This window comes from Nannospalax galili, unplaced genomic scaffold (assembly GCF_000622305.1).
Source record: "Nannospalax galili isolate Female #2095 unplaced genomic scaffold, S.galili_v1.0 scaffold632, whole genome shotgun sequence".
Taxonomy (NCBI): Eukaryota; Metazoa; Chordata; class Mammalia; order Rodentia; family Spalacidae; genus Nannospalax; species Nannospalax galili.
Window position 1 is genome coordinate 73562 of NW_008332816.1, and position 6637 is coordinate 80198.

Below are 6637 nucleotides of genomic sequence, written 5' to 3' on the forward strand. Positions count from 1 at the left end.
ATTTTACATATATCTATATACAATTTATAATATTTTACATAACAGCTTTTATTTTTTATTCATCATTAATACTCTGGCTTGGCATACAATGTCTTCAATCTTTATCATTATCTGCCATTGTCAAAGACCCAGGCTAAGATTCAATAGGATATTACAATGTTAAATCACAAATCTTGTAAAATTCGTCTTCGTTTTTCTCTAATGCCCTTTGTTTTGACAACATCAAGTAATACTGAAAACATTTAACCATACTTTTGATTGTGTTACTGAGTACTAAATTAATGCAGTTGATAGATTATTCTCCCCCCTGAGCCATTGGAAACGATTGCTTTCAAATAGTCAGGATTTTCCTTTTCTTTTACTATAGTAGAAATATCCTGAACAGACACATCACACTAAAATGCAGTTACTGATCAAAAAGAAAATGTATCTTCTGTGAGGAATTCTCTTTTATCCATGAATTATTCATGGAACAATTGGCACTAACGAAGCATTGCTATTGAACAATATATTCCTTCAACTCTGAGTCAATAATAGCTATAAATTATCATAATATCCCTTATAAATCAAATATATAAATTTAGTTGAGGTGTTACACTAGCCTACTGAGTTTGCCCTTCAAAAAGCTCCAATGCTGAGAATAAAAATGTTATTCAATAAAAGTTATGTCTATCAAAATATCATATATCATTCTGGGCGTGGTGGTGCACACCTTTAATCCCAGCACTCGAGGCAGAGGAAGGTGGATCTCTGTTAGTGTGAGGCCAGTCTGGTCTACATAGCAAGTTCCAGGCCAACTGGGGCCAAGGGAGACCCCATCTCAAAAATACCAAATTAAGAAAAAAAAATCATATACCTTATCAGGGAAATATAAAAATAATTGATGTAAATTTAAAAATATTTTTCCATACCACTCTAGCTTGACATATTATCAAGACTGTACAATGTCCTGGCATTCCTGGCATTTTCATTATGGATTTTTCCAGGGTTTGAGAGATTTGATACTTGGATAACTACTGTTCCCCCTTTGTTATGTAAATGAAGATACTATGTACACTTTAGAATTCTCCAAGTTGTATATTTGCATGATTATTTTCACACATTCACATATTTACAGAATATGTGGCAACTTCTTGATACTTATGTGCTTTATTCACAGTATGTATTCTATGATAGTAAATAATAAGATATTAATTTTATAATTTTGTGAGGTTAATATTCACTATGAAATTTCTGATGTTTCCCAAGATGGGAGCCATATGTAAATGGTGGCTGCCATTTTACTTTAGCTGTAAATTTTATCTACAATAAGGATTCTGTGATATTCAAAAAGAGTGGATGGAAAACTGGGGCTGGAGAGATGGCTCAGCGGTTGAGAGCACTGACTGCTCTTGCAGAGGACCCGGGTTCGATCCCCAGCACCCACATGGTGGCTATGAACGAAACCGTCCTTAACTCCAGTTCCAGGGGAATCCGAAGCCCTCTTCTGACCTCCATGGCATTGCACGACATGGGTGCACTCATATACATGCAGGCAATACACTCATACACATAAAATAAAAATGCTCTATGTTTCTCATTTCTCCAAAATATGAAAATTTTCATTGAATTAGAAATAAATTTTATTAGATTTTGCAAGTTTGTATTTAAGTCTATGTTTTTTTTCCAGTATACGATGAAGTTTTGTAATATATAAATATAAATGTTCCAATATTTTCCATATGTTTAAACATATCCCTCTAGTATGGATTCTGCTTTGTTTCCTATGGATTGATCCTAGAGTAAAGGATTTACCACATGTGCAATTATAAAGTGTCTCTGCAGTATCAATTTTTGGTAAGTTCTAAATATTGGTTTGTAGCAATTTGATATACTATTAAAGGAATTTCCAAATTACTTATATTTGTAGAGTATGCCTTTATTATGAAGTTTTTGATGTTCTCTAAGAACTGAAATGCCGGTAATTAACTTCTCATGCTCTTTTCATTTATAGGGTTTCTATCCAGTATGAATTCTTTGATGCAACCTGAAATTTGCATCTAAAGGACTTGACTAATGCTTCAATTTGTAGGGTTTCTCTCAAATACGAATTATCTGATGTGCTGTAAGTTGTGCAGTCTTGGTAAAGGATTTTCTCATACTTCACATTTCTAGGGTTTCTCTCCAGTATGTTTTCGCTGGTGTAATCGAAAACTTACCTTATGAATATAGGACTTGCCACATTCTTCACATCCGTAGGGTTTCTCTCCACTATGTCTCCGCTGATGTTTTCTAAGATGTGACCCCTGAGAAAAGGACTTGCCACATACGTCACATTTATAGGGTTTCTCTCCAGTATGGATTCTCTGATGTACTCTAAGATCTAATATTCTGAGTGAAGGAGTTGTCACACTCTTCACATCTGTAGGGCTTCTCTCCAGTATGTATAAGCTGATGTGATCTAAGATTAGACATTCGACGAAAGGACTTGCCACAATCTTCACATTGGTAGGTCATCTCTCTACTATGCACTGCCTGATGCCTTCTAAGACTTGACATTTGAAGAGAGGACTTATCATGCTCTTCACTTGTGTAGGGTTTCTCTGCATTATACATGCTGTGATGTCTTCTAAGAGTTGAGTTCTTCAGGCAAAGCAAAATAGAAGACAACATTTCAATATAGAGAATAAGGCTGAGACAATCACACATTCAGATATATAGACATAAAGAAAATGTAATATGCATGAATAGAATTTCCAACAAATAGCCAGGCATGGTGGTGCATGCCTTTAATCCCAGCAATTGGGAGGCAGAGGCAGGTGGATCTCTGTGAGTTCAAGGCCAGCCTGGTCTACATAGTGAGTTCCAGGCCACTTGGGGCTACAGGGAGATCCTGTCTCAAAAAGATCAAAAAAACAAAAAAAGAAAAAAAAAAGAAAGAAAAAGAAAGAGAATACGTGAAAAGTAGAGAAATACATGGATATACAATCACAGAGAGTCATTTAGAAAGCCCAAATAACTATAAAGAGAGTTCCAAGCCATAGGCAACATGAGAAAAATAGTAAGCAAAAAAAAAAATCAATATTAATCCTGTTAGGGAAAAATACCAACTCATTATAAAGGCAGGAAGATTACATTAATCTCAGAACTCTTGTCAACAAAGACAAGTGCCAAAATAGCATGTCATGGTTTAAAAATAAATCTAAGGTACTGAAAGTGAACATATTAACTAAAAGTGACTTTTAGAAAAGGAATCCCTTAAAATTCATGGAGGAAGAAGGTCATATGAAGAAATGCACCAACTCATGGCAAGTAAGTCATCACTTCAGACTTTACGTAAGCATACAGGATACACAGAGGAATAAGAACTCACCTAATGGGAACAGAAATCAGAATACAACTGTAAAGGATAATTGATGAACACACCATGTTCCAGAAGGAATCCACAATTAGCAATACAGAAAAATTAAAATAAGGCCAATATTAATACCGATAAAGGGGCTGGAGAGAAGGCTCAGGGGTTAAGAACACTGGTTGCTCTTGCAGAAGACCCAGGTTCAAATCCCAGCACCCACATGGCAGCTAAAAACTGTCCATAACTCCAGTCCCAGGGGATCTGACAGCCTCTTCTGACCTCCGCTGGCACTGCACGACACATGCACTTACCTACATGCAGGCAGTACATGCATGCACATAAAATAAAAATAATAAATAAAAATTAAAAATCACTGATAAAGAAGGAAATAACTATTGACTCCAACAGCAAAATCATAGTGAATAATAATTTATTATTCTCTCTCAATACTATTAATAAATGAAAATAGCTTCAGGTCACCCATTAAAACACAGAATCTAGAACAGTGGGTTCAAAGTCAGATTCAAGTATCTTTTCTGTCCAAGAAACACTCTTTACTGACAATGAAATCCAGACACCTAGAAACAATTATAGCAATGAAATTATTAGTTAAAAGAATATATAAACAAGCTGGAACATCAATTCCCATATATCAAAAAGCAGACTGTAAGAAAAAGTAAGTAGATCAGATAAAATGATCAGCATATATTAGTAAAAAGACAATGTCATCCATCACCTTAAACTCTCTAGGTAGATTTTTTTCAAAATATGAGGAAAAATAACCTTCAAGATTTAAATTACTTAATACAGGAACAGGATTTCAATGATATCCACAGATCATTACTTAGAGGAAGAATGAAAAATTTTCATATTTACATAGAATTTACTCTAGAAAAGATCACATCATGGGTTACCAAGCCACCACGATCTAAAACAAATGTTTTTTTTTTAATTGATCATGCATTTTTGACCCAGGCGTGGTGGCACACACCTTTAGTCCCAGCACTTGGGAGGCAGAAGCAGGTAGATCTCTGTGAGTTCAAGGCCAACCTGGTCTACATAGCAAGTGCCAAGTCAGCTGGGGCTACAGGGAGACCCTGTCTCAAAATACCATAAAAAATGATCATATATTTCTAAGTAATAGTGGAACAAAACTACAAATAAGCTAGAAAAGAAATCAAAGACTATGGAAATACTTGTTTATTGATCAAATTTCATTTGAATGAATGTTGGGTAATTGTTACAACCAAAAGGGGAATTTAAAAATTTCTTCAAACTTCTTCTTTGAAGAAAAAACTTTATGGATAAAAATCGTGACTTCAAACAAAGGTGTGAAACAAAATAAATAACATAGATATGGAATTCAAATTTCTTCTAATTGAAGAAGAAACTAAACACAGCGTGTTAGATGGTGAGAAATAACCAACAGAAAAGGAAAAAAAAAACAAAACAGGGAATAGAAAATATTATATGACATCAATAGACCTATTCATTGAAAAAAACTGACCAAAGACCGGACAAGGTAACCAAAAAAGGGGTTAAAAAATAATAAAAATCCAGGTGAGAAGGGGCTAAAAGAGATGTCAATGCAATACAAAGTGTCATTAAGAATAAGTGATGACATGTTCAGAAAGCTAGAAGAAATGGATCTAGAAGACACGGATCTAGAAGACACAGATCTAGAAGACATGGATCTAGAAGACATGGGTCTAGAAGAAATGGATCTAGAAGACATGGATCTAGATAAAAGGCATGAATTCCTAAAGACATTTGACCTGTCGATATTAAATGCATAAGAAAGAAACTGAAGCAATATTTCAATGTCTCCAAGGAATGACAGCCCAGTGGTCTATGAATTTCATAATTTTGTTTTTCATAATAGCTGAATGATAGCTCACTGTGTAAATGTCCCGACCTTTCATCATTCTCTTATGTCACATTTCCCAAGGTGAAGTCCCTAGAAAATGAAAGTTGTTTCTTTGATTATATTTACTTTTATTTTGTGAAAGGCACTATGAATTTGTGATGTGCATCATGATGTTTGAAGAGCAAGACACACTGTACAGTGATTTATGCTATGTAGTGAATACACACATTCCTTCACATTACTAGCATTATTTGATCAGAGCAAGTTATATCCATTCTTTTGCTATTTTCCAAGCAGAAAGTATAGTGATCACTAAGGTAATCGTGAACTTTTAAACTTATTTCTCATTTGAAACTAAATTTTATCTATTTTCTCTCACATTGCCACACAGTACATTGTGCATATTTTTCATCTGATCTACAACTGAGAAAAATTATTCAGCACACAGAACACTCTACTTGGCTCTGTCTTTTGAGATTTCAGTCCACTACCCATGGGTCTCAGAGACTAACAGACAATGGAAGAGTGAATCATAGATAGAAGGCCATGACATAAGAAACCTCATCTCAAGGCTGAAAAGAATTACAGAGAGAAGGAAGGTGCCTGAACAAGACCGATCCTCCAAACCACGGCTCTGTGAACTGTACCCTATCTGGGATGAATACTGAAGTCAGAAAGATTATGAATGAAGAAGCCTATGAGCAGCATGAGAAAGCATGGATCCCAAAGGGCCTGGATTGATTCTCACACACACACACACACACACACACACACACACACACACACACACAGAGGAGGATGTGCAAACTTCCAAAATCAAAGATCACATTCAGAATTGGACTGGACAATAGAATAAGTATTAAATATTATATGAGATGAATGTTTGACAATTTCTTTCTGATGACTCTGGAACGTAGATCAATAGTAGGTAGAAAACACAGGAATCCCCAAATGCCATGTAGACAGTCACACGTATTTAACACATTCTTACTTAAAATGGGAAGAGAATATAGAATTTCATGCTATATAAATATTCTACATGATTCTCATTAAAGTCTTACAATCATTTTTGGAAGAAATACATTAATAATTGTAAAACAATGAAAACTCATAAGAAATCAGAAGAGCACAAATATTTTCAAAGCAGAACAAAAAGTAATGACATAAAATTTACTAATTTCAGGATATCTTAAAAACTTGACATGAGCAGGAAGTGGTAGTGCACGCCTTTAGTCCCAGCACTCAGGAGACAGAGGTAGGTGAATCTCTGTAAAGTCAAGGCCAGCCTGGTCTACATAGTGAGCTCCAGGCCAGCTGGGGCTACAGGGAGACTCTATCTCAAAAAGACCGAAAAAAAAAAAAAAAACCCTCTGGTTAGGCCTTAACATATATGTAACAGAATGCATGAAATCCAGTAGGCAATGGATGAGGGGTAC